The 21,706-nt window shown below is 49.3% G+C and overlaps 1 long non-coding RNA gene across 3 annotated transcripts in view; it reads left to right on the top strand.

Moving 5' to 3' along the window:
- Window positions 1-880: 880 nt before the first annotated feature.
- LOC105609559 (uncharacterized) overlaps window positions 881-21,706 on the top strand; it is a 53,936-nt gene continuing 33,110 nt past the window's right edge. The window contains exons 1-4 of one of the 3 annotated variants that reach the window (XR_009595130.1): window positions 881-4,208; window positions 11,857-11,949; window positions 14,527-14,620; window positions 18,034-18,306. This is a non-coding gene — a long non-coding RNA (uncharacterized LOC105609559). The remainder of the gene's footprint in view (window positions 4,209-11,856; window positions 11,950-14,526; window positions 14,621-18,033; window positions 18,307-21,706) is intronic. The other 2 variants (XR_009595131.1, XR_001043096.5) reach the window with 2 other exon arrangements.

Below are 21,706 nucleotides of genomic sequence, written 5' to 3'. Positions count from 1 at the left end.
GGCAACAGCCTGATAAAATCACCCCTTAGCTGTCTGATGTGTTTCGCTTTTTTGCATAAGAATTTTTTCTCTATTTCTGTTCTGAGTAAACCGAAACTTGCCTCAAACCACACAGACGAAATTGGCCAGGCTTTGGCTTCAAGAGTCCATGTTAAGTAAGACCTTTGTGGTTAGTTCTGCACCGCGGGTTCAGCCAGGGTCTGCCCAGGAAGTGGGTCTGGGAGCGGTTCGGTCCTGGCTGGCCAGTCCCCACTCAGTGACCCCCATCCCGTGTCCTCCAAATTCAGGAGAACTCTGCATGGAAGCAGCTTTTTTTCTCTCTGCAGCATGGGTCTCCTCAGGAGCAAGCACAGGGGGCTCTCCCAGGCACATCTGGGCTGTTCCCCATTCCTAGACTTAGGGCTGTAGTCCTGGCAGGAGGCTGGAAGAGCTCAGATGTGAAAAGGGGCAGCGGGCTTGTTGCTGACGGGAGCCTGCTGGGCTGCCTGTTCGTGGCTGTGCAGAGGGCTTGCAGCTGTGACTCCAGGACACGCTGGTCTCCCTCTTACGGCCCAGAGGGAGAAAGTGGCGCCCATCTCTGTCGCTGCTCGGGCTCCAGCCTGGACGGTTACACACAGTTTGCTTATATAGGAAAGGCTGTCCCGGGACTTGTGTGTCTTGGGTAGAACAGAGGTGTGCAGCCATGTCCGAGACCACTGGCTCTGCTGGGTGCCTGTGATGGTGCGGCTGGCACAGCTGGGCTGCTGTGGGTGGGGCCTATCTCTGCTTCAGGTGCCAAGTCTGTGTGGCAGAAATTCTGATCCCCCAAAGGTAAAATGTCATAGGTACACATTTGTTGTTGTTCAGTCACTAAGGCATGTCCGACTCTTTGCAACCCCATGGACTGCAGCATGCCAGGCTTCCCTGTCCTTCACCATCTCCTGAAGTTTGCTGAAACTCATGTCGATAGAATTGGTGATGCCATCAACCATCTCATCCTCTGTCACCCCTTCTCCTCCTGCCTTCCAACTTTCCCAGCATCAGGGTCTTTTCTGATGTCCCCTAAATGCATTAAGTCTATTTGAACCATACACAGAGAGGAAAAGATGCCTCCAGAGTTCAAGTGTATTAAAAACAAAATGAATTCCCTTCTCTTGCTTTTCCAGGGCCTCTGGCTTAGTCTTAAAAACCAGCTCTATTCATAATACACATTTAGGAAAAAGAAAAATAATAAGCAAAGTCCTGAGAATTAAAAAAAATTTACATCAGTGAATTCCTATTGAGAAATGGTTGCCGGTGGAGCTTACAAATCTTGTTCACAAAGAAAGGCCAAGCCCCTAAGTATCCACCATCCCCCACCTGCAGGCTGGCTTCCCTTCTGGGCCACATATCCTCATAAAGACAGGGCTCCTGGATCTCCACCACCTGGGGTCACAGCCCTGCTCTTCCTCATGGAAGATGTGACGGGGCCAATGCCCTGCTGTCTCAGTCTCCTGGATCTCCATCGTCTAGGGTCACAGCCCTGCTCGTCCTCATGGAAGGTGTGATGGGGCCGATGGCCTGCTGTCAGTCTGCTCACTGCAGTGACAGAACACCACAGACCAGGTGACTTGTGATCAACAGATGTTTGTTCCTCAGCCTCCAGAGTCTAGGAAGATCATGGTGCCTGAGATCCAGGGTCTGGTGAGGACTCGATTCCCCATCCGTGTGTCTTCACGGGGTGAGGGAGCCTTCTGGGTTTGCCTTCACGAGGACGTGAACCCCATCATGAGGGCCCTCCTGAAGGCCCACCTCCCAGCACCGTCATATTACGGGTTAGGTTTCAACATGCAGATTCCTAGGGGCACATTGAGTCCGCAGCACTGAACTGCCTGTGTGTTGAGTCCTGTTTGTAGGGGGTGGAGGTGTAGACTTTTGGGACTGGGGTGGCGGGGTTGTAAGGAGAGGGTACGTGAATGCTGCCTAGAACAGCTCTGAGTCGCTCAGGCGCATGCTCCTCAGGGCACTGCCAGTGTTTGAGCTCCTGCTCAGACCTCCTCTGACCACGGCTCTGTCTGCCTTAGCGTTTTCCTTCCCGGTGACAAGGTAGCGCCTGGCTTCTCCCCGCTGCCGGCCTAGGACCTCGGTGGCTTTTCCTTCCCAGGTGAGCAGGCCCTATCCCCGCTATCATGGGGAGCCCTGTCAGCCATGCCTGGAGGGGGAACCGAGACCCAGGCCACCACTGTACTTGGAGTTCTGAGCTGAGTGACCAGGGTCCTGTCCTGAGAAAGCATCCTTTCTCCTGGGGGCCATGCCCTCATAGATTTGACATGCTGAGGGTGCCCCATTTGCGTGTTGGGGCTCAGCATGCTAAGAGCCAACCGTCCTGCTAGAGCAGCAGGCCCTCCTGGAGCCCAGGGGAGACAGGCGCTGGGCCCGAGGTCACCCTGTGCACATCCGGGCCACGCGAGGGTGTGGAGTTGAGGAGGGAGGGAGCGACTTGTCAGAGTGTGAACAAGTCTCTAAACTGACTTTGGCCCCAGCCGAGCTGTTTATCCAGCCCTGGAGAGCGCCCAGGAGAGCTCCGGGCGGCTGGGGGGACCAGCTGTGAGCTGTCAGCAGTCTCGTTCCACACGGGGACTGGCTCAGAGTTTCGGCGCAGGCGGCTGGCCCTGGACCCCGGTGACCAGCCTCCGAGGATGCTGTGGGCTTCTCTGGCCCTTCCGGAGGCCCTGCCAGTGCTCCACCGAGAAGTCAAGTTGAACATTCTGTGCATAACTCGAGTATGTCCTAACTTGAGGGGATGTCTCCGAGCGTCTGGGATACTTCTGGTTCAGCTGGGAAACTCGCACACAGTCTTGACCTCCAGCGCATCCAGGATGGGGGAGGATGGACAGGCCCTCTGTCCTGGCCCTCCTCCAGGTCCTCGCACACTCAATCACTTTCTTAACTCTGTTGTCATGCTCACAAATAAAGCTTGTGTTGTTACTATTTTAAATTAAAAATGAGACATCCTGTCAGCGAAAGCCCATCAGGATGAGCCCTGAGCAGTTAAGGGAGACACCTGTGTTTTCCAGGAGGGGTCAGGAAAGCCCAGAGAGACCCAGTCACAAAGGTTCCCTGGGTGTCAGGGACGTGCCAGACGCAGCCTCCAGCCAGCTGCCCCGTGAATGGCAGCAGGAGCCTCCCTGCTCCATGTGCATCAGAATAGAGACGGACAGGTACAGATTCTGTGTGGTCTCACATGTATGCCGCCACGCGCACCACACACGTGCGCGCACACAGCCCCACAAAGACGCTGCTGAGCGATTCTGCAAACAGGTGGGAACAATCATTGTCCTGGAGCCTGGCTGTGAGAGTTTTCGTGTCCTGGGAGGGAGATACTTGTGCGCCCACCCGCACAGCCTCCCTGGTAACCCTGGGAGGTGTGCCTAGGAGTGGAGGAAGCAGGTTCCACAGCTCACGTTTGCCTCTTGAAGCGTTGTCGAAATGTTTCTTCTTCAGGCATTGGTTCGGGCTATTAATGCTGCTGTTGGGTCTTCGCTGCTGTCCCGTGACTAAGCCGATCCCAAGCGCCTCCGGCAAAGACCAGTCCTTCATCTCCGAAGAGCATCTGTTAACCTTTCTTGATGGGTATCAAGTCAGGGTGCATGTGGTCACTGTGGTTGTCAGGCACACCCAGGATTTCTTTTAAATATATATACATATTTCCTATCAGGGTGGCCGCAGTCCAGCCCAGACCCTCCAGAACGGCCTTTAAGTTCAGTCTGAGCTCTGTCTGTGCTTGGCCACTGACGTGACTCGCTTTGACGTTTCTGAGACTGCAAATTCCCCAGAGCAGAAGAGAAAGTTTTACAAATACTGCGACCTTGAAATTAAAAAAAATCTCTTCCCTTTCCTCTTGCCACGTGCTGGCTGGAAGTCCAAGGAAGAAACAGCAAAGTTATGAAACCTGAGTTTGTCCTTGCAGATCCGCAGTGAGCAACGCATACTTACCAACAAGACACGTTCCACGCTGTGCTCATTCCTGAGAGAACTGCACTGAGCTGTTAGGGAGAGTCTGAGGGGTTATAATGGTTTAAAAATGCTTACAACTTTTTTTTTTTGGTACACGTTAAGCACAGCCATGAACCTCAGAGCAACACGTCCAAGACTCAAGTACAGGCAATATAGCCAGCCTGCCCGTGAGGCACTGAGGGAGATGAAGAAGGTTGGAGGTCTGGAAAATGGTGGAATGCCTTGGACTGGAGGTAAGAAGGTGTTTATAAGGGACTTTCGTGGAGGAAAATATGAGAAAACTAGGTTTCATGAGACAGACAAGATAATTTTAGTCCAAGTCGCCAAAGTCGTGTGTCTTATAGTTGGGTGGACAGAAACGCATCAGACTGACTTCATAGTTTTATAGTGCTTTAGGCTTTTGAAATTGCTTTACAGAAAACTTGTACTTTGTCATCTCTTTGACAATAATGTACCTGGTTGAGGATCATAGATATTTTGATTTAAGTGTGAAGAACTGGGATAGAATGAGTAATTACAGAGAGGCAGGCGAGCTTCACAGAAGTTCCAGCCCAAGAGCTTCTGAGCAGCTGGTATTGTTGTTGTTCAGTTGCTCAGTTGTGTCCAGCTCTTTGCAACCCCGTGGACTGCAGCACTCCAGGCTTCCCTGTCCTCCTCTGTCTCCTGGAGCTTGCTCAAGTTCATGTCCATTGAGGTGGTGATGCCATCCAACCATTTCATCCTCTTCTGCCTTCTCCTTTTGCCTTCAGTCTTTCCCAGTATCAGGGTCTAAATTTTACTTTTTGAAAATAGTTCTCCTCTCAGTATGGTAGTAACATATATTCACTGTTGACGATTTTGAAAATGTCAAGTGCATTAAGAAATAAAATCACGTGTAATTCCACTACCTAAAAGTAGTCATTGTTTTGCTATAAATCCTTCTAGCCTTTTTTGTGTATGTAAGCACACACACAGGGAAACATTTTATGAGTTGGAAATCACATTGCACATCCGGTTTAATAAGCTGAGATAGTCACTTAAGACTGTGAACTTCTTCCGTGATCAAATATTTCCTGTAACATCATCTGTATGAGCTGTGTAGGATTTTGACAGACACTACAGTAGATTCCCTGGGAGCTCAACTGCTAAAGAATCCGCCTGTAATGTGGGAGACCCTGGTTTGATTCCTGGGTCAGGAAGACCCACTGGAGAAGGGATAGGCTAACCACTCCAGTATTCTTGGGCTTCCTTCGTGGCTCAGCTGGTAAAGAATCTGTCTGCAAAGTGGAAGACCCTGGTTCAATTCCTGGGTTGGGAAGCTACCCCTGGAGAAGGGAAAGGCTACCCACTCCAGTATTCTGGCCTGGAGAACTCTATGGGGTTGCAAAGAGTCGGACACGACTGAGCAACTTTCACCTTCTTTCATACTGGATTTTGGTGGCTGTTTGGTTGTTTTCATGAATATGGTTTATAGATGGATATGCTGTTTGAAAGTTGACTTGGGGAAAAGGGAACTGTTATCTTTCCTTAAATCTTAGAATTGAAAATGCTGTGTTTTCCTTCCTTTAACGTAACTTTAGCAGCTTATCTGATGGCAGTGTAGATCACATGTAGTGGCATGCACACGCGTGTTAGCAGGATCAGCTGTATGGTGTGGTGGCATTATGTGCATTCTCCCTGGTCACGACACAGGAGGGCCCACATCCTTCCAGAGTCGCCCTCAACTCTGCTGCACCTACACACCTGACTTCTGTCAACACACACACCATTGGCCTGCCTCGGGGCCTCTCAGAATCTGAACCAGGCCCTCTTGACATCTTGGTTTCTTCTTTCAGCATCATGCTTTTGAGAGGCATCTGTGTTTCTTTCTGCAGGTGTTCGTAGTTCATTCCTTTCTGATTGCTGAGTAATATTCTATTATATGAATATGGCAAAATTTGTTTATCTGTTCTCCTGTTGATGGCTACTTGGGTGGCTTCTAATTTGGGGCTTTAATAAATAAAGCTGTTATAGGATGTCTCTAGGCAGGCTTTTGTTTGTTTGCATGTTTTTGTTTGGTTTTATTTTTTTTCAAACATTATTTTTTTTCCCTGGGTGAGTGTCTAGAAACAGGGCTTTTGGTCCTGTGAAGGCCCATGTTTAACTTCAGAGGAAATTCCCAGCAGTTCTCCAAACCGATGGCTCCCTTTCCTCTATAGGCCCAGCGACGGTGGATGAGAGAGTTGGCCGTCTAGGTGATGGGAATGCTGTGTTGTCATTCTTTTTGGCCTGAGCCATTTGGGGGGACACTTGGGCATCTCATGGTGCCTTTCCTGGTGACTAGTTATGTTGAGTACTTTTTTCTTGGGAATTTTGGTCACTCATTTGTCTCCTTTGTGAAGTGTCCAATAGGTCTCCAGTCCTGCTTTTTGGTGACTTTTATTGGCGTGTGGTTAATTCACAATGTTGTGTTAGTTTCAGGTGTATAGCGAAGCGAATCGGTTGTGCGTATACATGGCAGTCATTCTTTTCTAGGGGGCTTCTCAGGTGGCACTAGTGGTAAAGAACCTGCTTGCTGATGCAGGAGACTAAGAGACCCAGGTTCGATCCCTGGGTCAGGAAGATACCCCGGAGGTGGAAATGGCACCCCATTCACATATTCCTGTCTGGAGAATCCCATGGACAGAAGAACCTGGTGGACTACAGTCCAGGGGGTCACAAAAAGCCAAGACACAACTGAAGTGACTTAGCATGCTCTCTTTTTTAGATTATTTTCCCATAGAAGTTGTTTCAGAGTGTTGGGTCGAGTTCCTTGTGTTCTACAGTAGGTCCTTACTAATTATCTATTTTATATATACTAGTAATTGGGGTGTTTGTCTTTTCACTGAGCAGTCGTAGCCCTGAGTGTTTTCGATAACGGTCTTCTGGGAGATTTATCTGGGAGCGCTCCCCCCAGCTCGTGCCCTGCTTGGCCATCTGTGTACATGCATTGGAGAAGGAAATGGCAACCCACTCCAGTGTTCTTGCCTGGAGAATCCCAGGGACGGGGGAGCCTGGTGGGCTGCTGTCTATGGGGTCGCACAGAGTCGGACATGACTGAAGTGACTTAGCAGCAGTAGCAGCAGAGGAAGCCTCAATTTTTTCCTGAAAGGTTTGGGTTGTGCTTTCTGTGTTCTGGGAGAGTTTTGCTGACTGAAGGGTGAAAACGTATTTTCCTGTAAATCTTGCTGGCTTCGCTTCTGCAATTATGCACGTACTCCGTGAGCATGCTAAAGGAGAGAGGAGGGGAGACCACGTGCTCCTCACAGAGGTGTCTTTCTGTCCCAGCTCCAGACATCAGAATGACTTTCCTTTCCTTCCTGGAATGAATCGCTTCGGCACCTTTGTTAGAAGTTAATTACTGCATCAGTGTGAGTCTGTTTCTGGCTTCTGTTCTGTAGATGCGCTTGTTTACCCCCATCTCCCCATTCTGCGCTTGTAGATGCCATATTGGCTCATTACTGTTGCTCTACGGTAAGTCCTGAAATTGGAGAATGTAATTCTTCAAGCTAGTTTTTTTTCCCCTCAAGTATGTTCTGGGTGTTCTAATTGTTTTTTGGCATGTCACATACATTTAAAAAAAGAACTTGTCAATTTCTGGAGAAAAAAAGATTGTTGGGGTTGATGGAGATTGTATCCAATTTGTAGATCAATTTGAGGAGGATTGGCATCTTAGAAATTTTGAGTGAGTCTTCTGTTCACAAACATGGTATATCTATTTATGTAATATTTTAATGTAATAACTAAATAATTTGATTTAATAATTAAATTAATGTTTCTTATTTCTCTAAGATATATTTTATAGTTTCAGTGTGTAGTCTTACATCTGTTTTATTAACTAGATCCTTAATAATTTATGGTTTTGGTGTGAATTTTAATTACTGTTGTGTTTCAACTATATTTTAAATCATTCATTGCAAACATACAGAAATACCATTGACAGTTCTTATATGGACCTTGTGTCTTGTAACATTACAGTTATTGTAGCAGTTTTTTGTTTTGTAGATTTTTTTAGGATTTTCTGCATGGATAGTCCTGTTGCTTATGAATAAAGACAGTTCTGTTATTGTGATCACCTAATATTTACATGTTTTGTTTCCTTTCTTACTTTGTGCATTAAGATCTCCAGTACAATAGTGAACAGAAGAGAGGACAGAGGTCACTCTTGCCTTGCTCCCGATTTCATAGGGATAGAGTCCAAAGTTTTCGTATAAGGTGTGATGTTAGCTGTGGTTTTTCTGTAGAGCTTTTTTTTTTTTTTAAATCATATTGAGGGAAGTCTCTTCTGTTCCTAGTGTACCGAGAGTTGCTGTCATGAACAGGTGTTGAATTTTATCAAATCTGTTTTCTGTGTCTATTGGGATAGTCTTATGGCTTGTCTTTTGTAGTCTGTTGAATGTCAGGCCTACCCAACATTCCTGGCCTAAATTCACTTGCTATTAATATATTACTGTCAAGCCATGACACACTCTAGTTTTTATGTATTTCTTGGACCTGGTAATGCTGACCTGGCCTCCCTATCCCAACTCAGACAGGCCTGTCCTCCCCACTGTGAACTTGGCCCTTCTGCTCGTCACTGCAGGCGTGTGGGTCACCACCACAGTGCTTTGACTTGTCTGATGTTGGTGGCCTTGGGGCTTGGTGCAGAGCCCACGTCCCAGAGCTGGCATGGCCTCGGCGGTCAGACCCTTCATCCATCAGTGAACTCTTATCTTGGTCACTCACTTGGCCCCCAGCAAGTGCTTCAGACACTGTCAGGGACTGGAAAGATGAAAAGCATGACTGGTGGGCAGCAGGGAGGGGTCTGGACAGACCCACATTGACCTCATAGCTTACTTAGTTTCACCTGCCCACCCCTTCTCAGAAAGGCCCTGTGGCCTGTCTAGTGGTATCTGTGAAGGGTCCCCTTGTTTTCTGGGCAAAACAGCCATTACACTGTTGTTTTTCCACATCTCTGTTTGACCCGGTGACCCTCACTCCAGCAGAAGGTAATTTAGACAGATTAGGACCTTGGCTCCTTTCCAGGAGCCCACAGAAGCCTCGGAGCGGAGACAGTCCAGAAATATACCCGTGTCCACGTGACCAGTCTCCAGAACGCGCTATTTTTAAGATGCTTGAACTTGTTTTCTCCGAGGATAATTTCCACCCTTGGCTGGAAGGGTGGTTTATCCAGGTTGCTGTCTCTCTCGCCGAGGATGAAGGAGCTGTCCCCAATGTGGTAGGAATTTTGAGACAGGAAACGTGCTAAGTGTATGGGTTCTGAGCCAAATGTGGTTATTAGTTTGATCCAAATTTCACTTTACCGGAAAAGGAAGGATTTAAGGCCAGGTGAGCAATGTCCATCAGGCAAGTCCAAAGCAGACAGACCCAGGCAAACACGTAATGTGTCAACTGCTCCCCAAGCTCTGTAGCTGATTCATCAGTTCCATAGAGTCGCTGATTGCCACCGGGGGCCACTCGCTGTGCAGGGGCCAGGAGGTGCTGACACCCACACACCAGGAAGACCCGTGAGCAGTTCCCGCCCAGCAGAGGCCGCACGAGCCCTCGTCGTGCAAGTTGGAGGGAGACGTCCCTGGGGGCTGGAACATGAGTGGGGAGTGGCCCAGGAAGGGCCACGTTGTCTTGGGTTTTGTATTCTCTGCTTTGAAAACTAAGTCATGGTTCCTGAAACGAACACCTCGGGGAGGTGGGGAAGTGCACAGAGGACGACACTCCCTCGGATTAAGGGCACCGGTCCTCACGTCCTCCTGGGAGTGGCCAGGGCGTCTAGGGTTAACATTGCCCTGTCCCCAAAGTGACTGGAGCCCCGTCTCAGGCCCGGAGCCCAGCCCCAAACTCGTGGTGGGAGGGGGACGGGGCAGGGTTCCACTCAAGAGGACCCAAGGCTCTAGGAAATGCACAGCTCAGGCTGCCCCCCGGGACCCCCTCTGCTGCTAGTGTGACCGGATGTCGGCCTGGGCTTGGCCCAGTTGCGTAGTCCTCGATTTTTCTGTTTGAAATCTTTATTTCCTGTCCTGCTGTCGCTAGAAGAACCTGTCTAGAATGTTGGACATGTGTGAGCCCCTCACTCAGGGCCAGCAGGTAGGAGGCAGAGGGCCCACCTCGTCCTGAAGTGCATCCTGGAAGGAGAGAAAGGCAAGCTGGGAGGGCAGGACCCTGGGAATAGGACTCTGGTCGGGGGAGCAGGAAGGCCCGCCCTGGGCCTGCCGCTGGGCCGCCACCTCCCCCAAGGGCCGGGTGATCTCGTGCATCCGGGGCCTGTCCCAGCCCTGCTGCCCATCCCACGCTGACACACTGAGGGCTTACTCTGGGCCCCCCGGTCTGTCTCGTCTGGTGAGTTCTAGACACCCACCCCCTGAACCCCTGCTCCTGGAAGGATCCCTGCCACCAGCGGGGACAGTGGCCGGGGTTGTAGCCCTGAGTACTGAGCAGGGACAGCCCACCCCAGTGCCTCTGGGGGCCTCATGGGAAACTCCACATCAGAGCTTATGAAGCTTGCTGAAGAGCACATGGCTGAGACCCTGAGCTAGGCCCTCCACTCTCAGCGCTCGGGCTCCGAGGACCTCAGAGAGTGGACGGTGCCAGGTACTGAGGGCTGGCAGGGCCGGAGCTGCCTGGACCCCCGGCCTTGCGAGGCTGAAAGCCCAGCCTGTCCGGCACCCGGCCTCCCTCACCACCTGGTCACCGGGCCTCTGGGCTCTTTGTTCCCTGAGGCTGAGCCCACAGCTGCTGTGGCGACATCAGGGCCCTGTGAGCTTGAAGAAACAGCAGAGAGCCTACCAGCAATCTAATCCTGGACTCGGCCTACACCAACCATTTAAGGAGAAGATGGACGGTCCAGGAACGAGCAGTCGCTGGGGCAGGGTCCCTGCTACAGCCCCACTCCCCAGAGGCATTCGCAGAACCCCTGCCCCAGGGAGGGCTCCTCATCCTGAGCCGTCTGTGTGCCTTCTCTCACATGATTCCAGCCCTTACATGCATGATGCTGCCACCCATGGCTAACCTCATCTGCAGATGGAGTTTCCTGAAGGGTCTGTACCTGCGTGGTCCTTCCTTTCGTCTGCCCTCCTTGAATTTTCCGAATCATCTTGTCTGGTGCTTCCTTGGCTAAGCACTCCTCATGCTGCTGGGTCCCTGACCTCTGCTCGCCAAGGTTACAGGCCCCGCTGCCAGGCCAGCAGAAGGGAGTGCCAGGCATCCTCGGCTGGCTGGCTGGGCCCCTGCATAGGAGCCAGGAAGGCACAGCATCACCTTCCTGCAGCCAAAGCCCACCTGCCTGACCTGGGGCTCCCACCTGCCTGGTCTTGGACTCCCACCTGCCTGACCTTGCCCTGGGGCTGTTGCAGTGGCCCAATCTGGTGTGGTGTGGGCCATCAAAGGAGAACCAGGCCAGAAAATCAAAGAGCAGTAAAAGGCATCGGGAAACTAAAGGAAGCGAGACCTCCCATGTGATGAGGGAGGAAATATCAAGTGAAACGTGGTGTCCTGTGAAGCAGGAATGCTTGACCTGCTAATTGAAAGCTACAGATGAGGAACATTTGATATCTACACAGTTCACTTATCCAAATTACTGTTATTAGTGAAGAACAATGACAAGGAATTCTCCCGCATGCACACATTTGATTTTGGTGATTATTATTTACAAGTGATTTATTACCCCCACTGCAAAGCACAGCTGGAAGGATCACAGAGATGACTCACCATTTCCTAAGGCCAGATTTTTGTTTTGTTTTGTTTTTGCCCAAATGATGGTTTTATCGACTCCCGGGATGAGAGTCTGCTCCTGGTGTGTCCCAAGCGCCAAATGTGCTGGAGGAAGTCAGGAACAGGGAATTATAACTTTGTTCCTAATGAGGGGTTCACCTTCCCTTTGTTCTGAAACAGAGCGGTCTGAGCAGAGATCTTGAGAAGGACGTGGGTCTAGAACTCTCTTCAAGGTAGGAGGTGCAGACCACGAAGAGGACATAGCAACATCAGGTATGCTCAGGTTGCTGGAGATGATTTAATGACTGTGTTTCTGTCCTGGGGACGGCGGCTCCTCCATGCCCCTGCAAACGCATGGGGCACATTCCTCAGCCTGCACACAAGGAATTTGCATAACTGTGATATTCCAGGAGCAGAGGGGCAGAGAGGGTCACATTCTTGTCCCGGTGTGTAATTCTGTGCCAGGCAAACCTGGGCCCTCGCTGGGGACCACCCCGCTGCTCGGCTGAGCTGGACGGCTGTGGACCATGTGCCTTGCAACACGTGGATTCCAGGAAAAATCCCTTTTCCAGAAAACACTGGAGAAGGGTGAGATTAGCCTGTGGCAAATAAGAAACCAGAGCACCAGCAGTGAAATGTACTTGCCGAGCTAAGACAAGACAGAGCAGAAGCTGGTCCCCCTAAGCATTGTGTTCTCTGATTTTCTAAGATTTTCTTTGACTGTGATCAGCCACTTCCTGGGTGTACTTGGGCCCTGGAAGGACATTCCCAAGATGGGTCAGTGGAGCCTTTGCTCCTGTATCTGGTGCACCCTACCCCGACCCCCACCCACGATGGAGCCACAGACAGGGAAAAGGCTTCCTTACTCATCCACTGCCAATGTCTCCAAGTGCAAGCTTGTAGATTCATGAGTGACCTCGCTGTCCTTACCTCCTTGTTGCAACCCCATGGACTGCAGCATGCCAGGCTCCCCTGTCCTTCACCATCTCCTGGGGTTTGTGCAAACTCATGTCCATTGAGTCGGTGATGCCATCCAACCGTCTCATCTTCTGCTGTCCCCTTCTCCTCCTGCTTTCAATCTTTCCCAGCATCAGGGTCTTTTCCAGTGAGTTGGCTCTTTACATCAGGTAGCCAAAAATATTGGAGCTCTGCTTCACCATCAGTCCTTCCAATGAATATTCAAGGTTGATTTCCCTTAAGATTGACTTGTTTGATCTCCTGGCAGTCCAAGGTACTCTCAAGAGTCTTCTCCAACACTACAACTCAAAAGAATCAATTCTTCTTTGCTCAGCCTTCTTTATGGTCCAACTCTCACATCGTATACGACTACTGGAAAAACTGTAGCTTTTACAATTTGGACCTTTGTTGACAAAGTGCGTCTCTGTTTTTTAAAACACTGTCTAGGTTTGTCATAGCTTTCCTTCCAAGGGGCAACTGCCTTTTAATTCCATGGCTGCAGTCATCATCTGCAGTGATTTGGGAGCCCACGAAAATGAAATCTGTCACTGCTTCCACTTTTTCCCCATCTATTTGCCATGAAGCAATGGGATTGGGTGACCTTAACTATCAAAATCTCGTGATAGGAATGTGGTAAGAGGGTTTCTTCTCTATCACAGAGAATATCCTCTGTCTACCTCTCTGTGCGTCTGTCTGTCTGCACATACCATACACAGATGGACACACAAGCATCCACACAGCCCGGGCTGTAACTCAGCAGAGGCCCACTCCCTTTCCTTCCAGCGTCGTCCTAGCACTCGTCTCCTCTGCTCACTCTAGGAGGGTCCTTATTTAACACAGTCTTACTTTATGGACAAATAAGACTGAAAACCTATCACAAATTGTGCTAGAGTTATAAAAATTTCATTTCTCATGTCATATATATATATGATATATAAATGTAAGCTTCATATATAATATGAGAAAATAAAGTTTGTATAATTAAAAAGTTAGAAGCTCTGTGACTTGTCCTTTTCAGAATGGGCCCATCTGAATGTGTGCCGACCCTCCTGAGCTGTGTCCATGGGTGATGACTCTTGACAACCAGGGAGTAGCTTTTAGCTATGAGTTACTTTCAGATAGATGTAGTTTTTCTTTGATAAGAAAATGCCTTTTGAAAATAAAGGACTTCAGGGTGGTTTATAATTTTAAAATCTGAATTTAAATCGAAGTTTTAAAATCTAAATTTCTGTTCTCTAGAAGGGAAATACCTTCTGCAGACATATAAATAGAAAGTGGTGGGATAAGGGCGGGGACCGTCAGTGGTGCTGGCAGAGTCTGCCCCCTTGGACAGAGCCCTGGACAGATGTATGAAGGTCACGTCCCAGCCCTCCAGCTTCTCAGCAGTTACTAGTTCAGGGGACATCAGGGCTTCTGCTGGTGGAAGACGCCACTGGGGGGTACAGTTCAAGCCTCCGGACACATCCTGGAAGCATCTGTAGCCACTGTTTCTCAGGGGCAGGGTCCTCCTGTGAGCTGAGGTCCGGAGTCAGGGGAAGCCCTGGGTGTGGCCCTGAGCCGGGCTGACTGGGCAGCCTCCCTGGCTGACCTCCACCCTCCCCGTCATCCTTGTTGGGCTCACTCTGCCGCAGTGCAGAGCCCTCCACAGGGCAACTGTTCCCAACCCAGTGTGCTATCGGGGGGCGGCTGGTCCAAGGGGAGGGTGTGTGCACGCAGCACCCCTCCCCACTCAGCTCACACCCCTGCATTTTGGATGTGTTCAGGTTGCTGTTTACTTGCTCAGTCATGTCTGACTCTGTGTGACCCTCTGTGTGACTGTAGCCAGCCAGGCTCCTCTGTCCGTGGAATTCTACAGGCAAGAACACTGGAGCAATTTGTTGTTTCCTTTTCCAGGGGATCTTCCCGATCCAGGGATCAACCCTTGTCTCCGGCACTGGCAGGCAGGTTCTTTACCACTGAGCCACCCGGGAAGCCTGTGATGTGTGTGGTGAGTCTGTTTTAGCTGCAGTTGGATAAGCCCACTTTATAACTCTCTGAAAATAAAAAGTTTAGTCAAGTAAAGTTCTGACTACATTTTTTTCAGAGAAATCATGCTTGAAAAATCCTCAGCCTAACAAAACAAGTCCATTCTGTATAGTTTGGGGCAGACATATCTGAAATAAACAGTTTGTTCAGGGCTGCATTTTAGTTAGCTCCTAACTAGAACCTTGGACTTTCTGACTACCAAGTGAACTCTTCTTGGGGGCAGTGGGTAGCGGGGAAGCCACCCAAACCCAGACAGCTGGACAGTTACCTGTGGCGTCTCTTACTTGTGCTCAGAATGGTACAGTATTCAGCATAGAGAGTGAGATCTCGAAACTTTGTGATGGGACTTGGTGACCTTGAGTTGCTGGTGGGAAGGAGACTATGGACTTGGAACACAGAGAGGATGGTTGGTGCTCTCTGTTAGTATGCTGATGGCGTGAGGTATGTGAACAAGTCTCTGTATGCTGATGGCATGTGAACAAGTGTGTGTACATTCGCAAACGTGTGTGTGTGTGTGTGTGTGTGTGTGTGTGCATGCGAGGCACACTCTGTTGTATGCAGTCATTTGGGATGTGAGAGTTGGACTATGAAGAAAGCTGAGCACTGAAGAATTGATGCTTTTGAACTGTGGTTTTGGAGAAGACTCTTGAGAGTCCCCTGGACTGCAAGGAGATCCAACCAGTCCAACCTAAAGGAAATCAGTTCTGAATGTTCATTGGAAGGACTGATGCTGAAGCTGAAACTCCAATACTTTGGCCACCTGATGGAAAGAACTGACTCATTAGAAAAGACCCTGATGCTGGGAAAGATTGAAAGTGGGAGAAGAAGGGGACGACAAAGGATGAGATGGTTGGATGGTATCACTGACTCAATGGACATAAGTTTGAGTAAACTCTAGGAGTTGGTGATGGACAGGGAGGCCTGGAGTGCTACAGTCCATGGGGTCACAAAGAATCGGACACAACTGAATGAACTGAACTGAGCTGAACAGGCAGGTTGTTTGCTAAGCATACAGCTTGTGAGACAGTTATTAAGGTTTGGATAGGTGTCACTAAGACAGATCACAGTCTTCATAGAAATGAGCGCAGCAGGCCAGGTCCACATCATGGGGGACCAGCTAATGAGCCTCACGCGTCTGTCTCTTCCCGAGGATGCCATGCTGGTGTGGTGTGTCCCAGCTCTGCAGGCGAGACTGCCTTTGGTCAGGACAGGGACACGAACACTTCGCCTGAGTGAGCAGCACCTGGGGGGACGCCCAGGGCACTGAGAAGCCTGACTCCTCCCCCTCACCCCTCATACCTGCTTCTCCTTGGATGTGGCCCTTGCCTCTGCCAGGTGCTCAGCTGCTTCCTGAGCTTTGCAGCCACCGCGGTGGCCTGGACCCTGGGCAATGGTGGCTTGTGGGATGTGGAGGAGGCTGTTCTCCAGATTCTGCCAGATGGTGCTCCTGCTCTGAGCTTGGCCTCCGGCCACAGGCACCGTGCGGCCAGCGGTGTGACCTGCCTGCTGTCCAGGTGAGGGCGGAGCAGCACCTGTCATTTGCATGTGTGTGCTTATATGTGTACGTGTGTGCATACACGTGTGGGTGCACACATGTGCACGTGTGTGTGTGCTCAGTGCAGGAAGCAGGGCTGGATGAAGTGTGCTCTCCTTCTCACCTGAGATCTGTGGGGAATGTCCCTCTGGACCTTGGGCAGTCAGCTTTCCCTCCTGGGGCCAGAATCCTAAGAGCAGATGGGCGCGGCCACCCCAGGACCCAGCCTTGGCCGTTACGTGTCGAGCGCACTTGGACCTGCTCATCTCTGTAATGAAAAAAACATGTGGCTCCTCATGGGTAATAACTTCTGACTTCCTGGACGGCTCTTTTGTTTTGTTTACTTTAGCATAAAGTATTCCACCCTTTAAAAATATTACCCTCTCTTTTATCTGTTTTATAGTATTAAAATACACAAGCATGTTTACATTTTAAAATGGGAAATGTCAAAAACATTTTTACAGCATCTTTCTTTTAATCTTTGTTTAAAGTGTGGGGTGGGTGGTGGAATAGCTTCTAGGTTATGTTCAATTTTTTCCATTTCTGGAAGAGCTTGATTGAGAATTCCAAACCTTTTGTACTGGACAGATGTTCAGGATAAAAGAAAAAGGCATATCATGTCCCTCGGATCCTAGTAGTTTGTGGTGTATGTTAATACAAGGTTAGAATCACTAGGGTTGAACTTTTTTGCTAATGACATTTAGATTTTTTTAACAGCATTCAACTCTTTGAAAGATGCTGTGTTGTAATACACGTTTCATTTTTGATTTCTGCTATTTGGAAAGTAACTTGTGATGCTATTATGGGACCTGGGGTGATTATGGGTGGTCACGGTGATGGCTGTCGCAGGCTTGTAGGACCCTCTCTGGAGTGCTTGAGTGAGTGGGCGAAACTCCCCATTTTCTGTGAAATAGTGAAGTGTCTACCTGTCCTGCAGTCTGGGGACAAGGACTAGGAGTGCCCTTTGCTGTTGTAACTCCAGGCTGATGTGAGCAGCACTCACGGGAAATTTCTCAATGGTGATAGTATAAATGGACAAATTCTGACAAATTTTAGACAAATTAAAACAAATTATACCTTTAAATCAAGAGTGTGTTTCTTTTCATTTGCAGATAATGAATCAAGAAAATACAGTTTGACCAGAAATTGTGATGTTTCAGAGTTTTTTTTTTTTTTTTTGGTGGGGAAGGTATTTACGATCATTGTTCCCTCTTCATTCTAAGTTTTATTTTCTCATTAAATCAGGTGAAAACCTGTGATACTGTGCTATTAAGCCAGAGTGACTAAGAGGAAATGATAGGATGTTATTAATTTATTAGAATTCCATGTATCAAATCATTTAATCAGCTAGAATTACAGAGATACTCCTAAAAAACAGTCAAGTTAATAATCGTCTGCTGTTAAAGTTGCCTCATTAATGCTTTTTGCCAAGGATTTGTACATTCCTAAAAACACTGGAAGAAAACCCAGAAATTGAAATCGTCATGAACTGATGGCTCCCTTAGACTGAGCTCCCATCCAGGGCAGAGAACAAACCTTCAGTGTTTCTGCATCCCTGCCTCCTTCCAGAAGGAAAAGGGCCGACAGAGGATGAGATGGTTAGATAACATCACCGAGTCAGGGGACATAAGTCTGAGCAAACGCTGGGAGATGGTGAAGGACAGGGAATCCTGGCATGCTGCAGTCCATGGGGTCACAAAGAGGTGGACGCAACTGAGCGACTGAAGAGCAACAACAGCCTCCTGCCCGCAGCCAGGGACACAGCACACACAACGGTGGTTTTGAAGAATGTGTTTGCATTCACCTTTTTTTCTTAACTCCCATCGCTTTCTCCTGTAAAGGGCAGCCACCCTGCGTCCCGCGGTGCTGGAGGACAGGTGCCCTGGTGGTGTTGGAGGATGGGTGTCCAGTGTCATGGCCTGGCACACCCCTTCCTCTGTGACGCGAGGCTCCTCTTTCCCGCGATCATCACTGTGCTGAGGAGGACTGAGAAGGACCTTGTGACGACCCTTCCAGGTGTGCCTGCTTCTGCGTCTGGACCTCCTGTCTCTGAATCTGGTATCTTCAAAGCCGAGAGGCTGCAGCAGGCCCAACCTGCTTGGACCAAAGTGCAGGTATTGTTTGTGCTAATCAGTCGCCCCCCCCCCCCCCCAGGCCCAGTGCATGTTAGGCCATGCTGTCCGTCTCTGTCGGCTGTCCCCAGAGCTAATTAGGGGTCGTGTTAAAGTCCAGAAACAGTTGGGTTTCTCTAGCTGCACCGTTCCAGCCCCCGGCCTCCCTGCCCACTCTCAGCAGCTCTGTCCCCACCCGGGCGACTGGGGAAGGACAGGGAGGCCCAGGCCTCACCGTGGCTGTGTGGTTGTGGGATGTTACTGATGTGCCAGGCAAGACAAGACCCACTTCAGTCTGTCCTTCTTCCCCACAGGTCAGACCGCCTGGGTGTTCAGCTCCAGTCTGCTTGCACTTCAGTTGATTGGGGTGTTTTTCAGCCTGCAGAGTCCTAGGAGAATTCTCACTGAGATCACCCAGGGCCTCTTACTTTGTGGCAGTGGTTGTTGTTTATTCGGTCAGTCGTGTCCAACTCTGTGCCCCCATGGACTACAGTCACTATACTATGCTGTACATCACTGAGTCACTATACATATATGATTATGTTTAGAATCCCTTGGGATTCAAAGCACAGATGATTGTAAACCAGCCAGTATGTGAGCTGATACATTCTCTTACCGATAGAGTGTCAGAAATGTGGGATGTCTCAAAGCTAGTTTAAAAAGGGCCACTGTGTAAGTGAGTGGCCTGCTGTGCTGAGTGAGCTCACAAACAGATGCACAGTCTTGGGACTCGGAGATCACAGCCACCCGGTGGTCACCATAGTTCAGGTGGTCAGCATAAAAACATGCTCCGGGGTCCTCCCGGAGCGTGCACTTGGCTGGTGGAGAGAGCCTGGTGGGTGAAGAGTCGGATGTGGCTGACCTTAGCCCCAGAAGGGCCTGTTCATGTGGGACAGCAAGGGGAGGACAGTGCCAGTGGACGCACAGGGTCCCTTGGTGCCCAAGACGTATCTGGTGTGGACGCGGGGGCTCCCTGCTTTCTCAGACAGCCGCCCTCGTCGCCGCACTCCTGACCGAGGCACATGCAGCCATATTACCTGCTTTGATGTCAGGGCCTGTCTACCCTTCTCCGTCCTTTCCACTTGATACTGGTGTCCTGGAGCAGTTGCTGTGAATGTACTGCTGTTTCCCCAGACGGGTCTCTTCTTGCCCCGCTGCCCTGACTTACGGCGTCAGACCCACACTTGTAATTCCTGTGTCACACAAGGCCTTCTTCTCCATTTCTCTCTCTTTCTTTCTCCGAGACGCTCTCTGCATACATCATGCATATGCCAGAAAGACTGGAAGAAAAATGGGCAAAATAGTAAGAATAGTGGGCTTCCCAGGTAGTTCACTGGTAAAGACTCCACCTGCCAATGCAGGAGATGCAGGTTCCACCCCTGGGTCGGGAAGATCTCCTGGAGGAGGAAATGGCAACCCACTCCAGTATTCTTGCCTGGAAAATCCTATGGACAGAGGAGCCTGGAGGGCTACAGTCCACAGGGTCACAAAGAGTCAGAGATAGCTGAGCAACTAAAACAGCAAAAACAATTAAGAATAGTACATTGGATGCTGAGATCATGGCAGTTTTTATTTTTCATATTTTAAAGAAACTCTATAAATAGCACAATCCTTTTTTTCATTAGAAAATATTATCAAAATGGTTCTAGAGAAGTAGAAATCCATAAATTATAAAATAAGATACATCTATATCTAGATACTGATATATATTTATGTATTCTATATAGGTAAAATAAATGTATAAATGTTTGTAAATACATTTTAGTCCCTCTTAGATAGGGAATTAATTGAAAGAAACAGTTTACCCCAAAGGACAAGGACTCTAATTTGACACTGGATTTTACTGGCATTAAGTGGTCATCAACACCGTGACATAAGGGCAGTATGGGATGTGACTAGGAAAGTCCCAGCCCATTAAACTGTGGCATTCCGTGATCATAAGATCCATCCTAATTGTGGCGATGCTGGTACACGCATTACAGAATTGATAAGATATGAGGGCCTTCCAGTTTCACACAAACTCAGAGAACAAAGGAGGTGCTGCCTGACTCGTTCCAGGAGTCCAGATGTGGGCTGTGCTGGAGGGGGTACCCGGCCACAGTCTTAGTTGCTGCTTTTGTTGCCTCTGCTTGGAGGGCTCTTGTCCTCAGTCCCCCGTACTTTCCTGGTGAACCCTCACTCTTCAAATCAGAGCTCACATACCCTTTCTCAGGCCCCGCCTTCTCCACGTTTCCCGGTAAAGCCGGGCTCAGATATTTCTGCACTCTGAGTGTCCAGCTGGGCTCAGCTCTTTGCACACTCTTAGAGTTTGCTCAGTGCGTAGGACACAGATCATGTGTCTCAGGAGTGTCTCTTTTGTCCCTGTTTCCCTTGAGAACTGTGTCTGCAGCTCAGGCTTGGGACATCTCTCTGCCTTGGTGCCTTGCTCACTTTTGTAGAAGTGTAACAGTCAGGAGACTGAACTGAGTTCAGGAATTTTACACACCTGGTGTCAGCTGAGCTGCTCTGAGGTTCTCCAGTGTTACAGTAACTGGTTAATAGTCCGTGTCCTGGTCCCTTTCCGGTGGTGATCTGTCCCATGTGTGGGCATGGGAGCCCTCAGTAACTAACAAATGCCACCACTGTCTCTAAGCATTTGTGTTGTCAGGACACATCATACGATACTACATTAAGTCCTGAGTTAATCACACTCCATTTTTTCCCTTGATGAGAAATATCCTTGAATTAATGTCAAGGATATATTTTAATATATGTATGTTGTAGGAAAAGTAAAGATTCAAGTGACTGCTGATGGTTTTGGATACTTTGATATATTTTTTGGTAAAACCATAAGTTATTATAAGAGGTAATATTTCCTTCAGGAATTTTCTTAAAAGGTGAGCTTGACGTGGACTGCACTATCCTCAACAGAACTCCACACATCGGAGAGAAACTTTTCCATAAAGGTGAATCAGTTCTAGATGTGTGCGTGTCCCCAGGCAACTGGATGGTTGGGACAAAAACGCAACCACCTCCTGATCGTGTCTGTCCTCTGTTACGACTACAGAGTCTTGGGTGCTCTCTGTAAAACAGATTCCTTAGTTTGTAAAGAAGCTAGGCCTGCCGGTTTTCCACCTGTCTCCTCCATGGCACCTGTGCCACTCGGGTACAGGCATAACAGGTGAGTCTCCCGTGGACCACAGGGGAGACACCACCCCTGCCTTCCATGGAGCTGGGTGTCGGCAGGGAGTGACTGCACTGTCCTTACATCTCCTCCGGTTGTTTATCTCCACGGTCCACACAGGAATGCTTGGCGCATGCATGTCTCTTGCATCATTTTTTAAGGAGTTGAGAGCACAGGTCTCACCATCCGCCTGCTCCGTCAGCAGCGTCACGGCAGGACCAGATGGCCAGGTTGGCATCC

This window comes from Ovis aries, chromosome 10 (assembly GCF_016772045.2).
Source record: "Ovis aries strain OAR_USU_Benz2616 breed Rambouillet chromosome 10, ARS-UI_Ramb_v3.0, whole genome shotgun sequence".
NCBI lineage: Eukaryota > Metazoa > Chordata > Mammalia > Artiodactyla > Bovidae > Ovis > Ovis aries.
The sequence above is the reverse complement of the archived record's forward strand: the minus strand, read 5'-3'. Positions and strand labels throughout refer to the sequence as shown.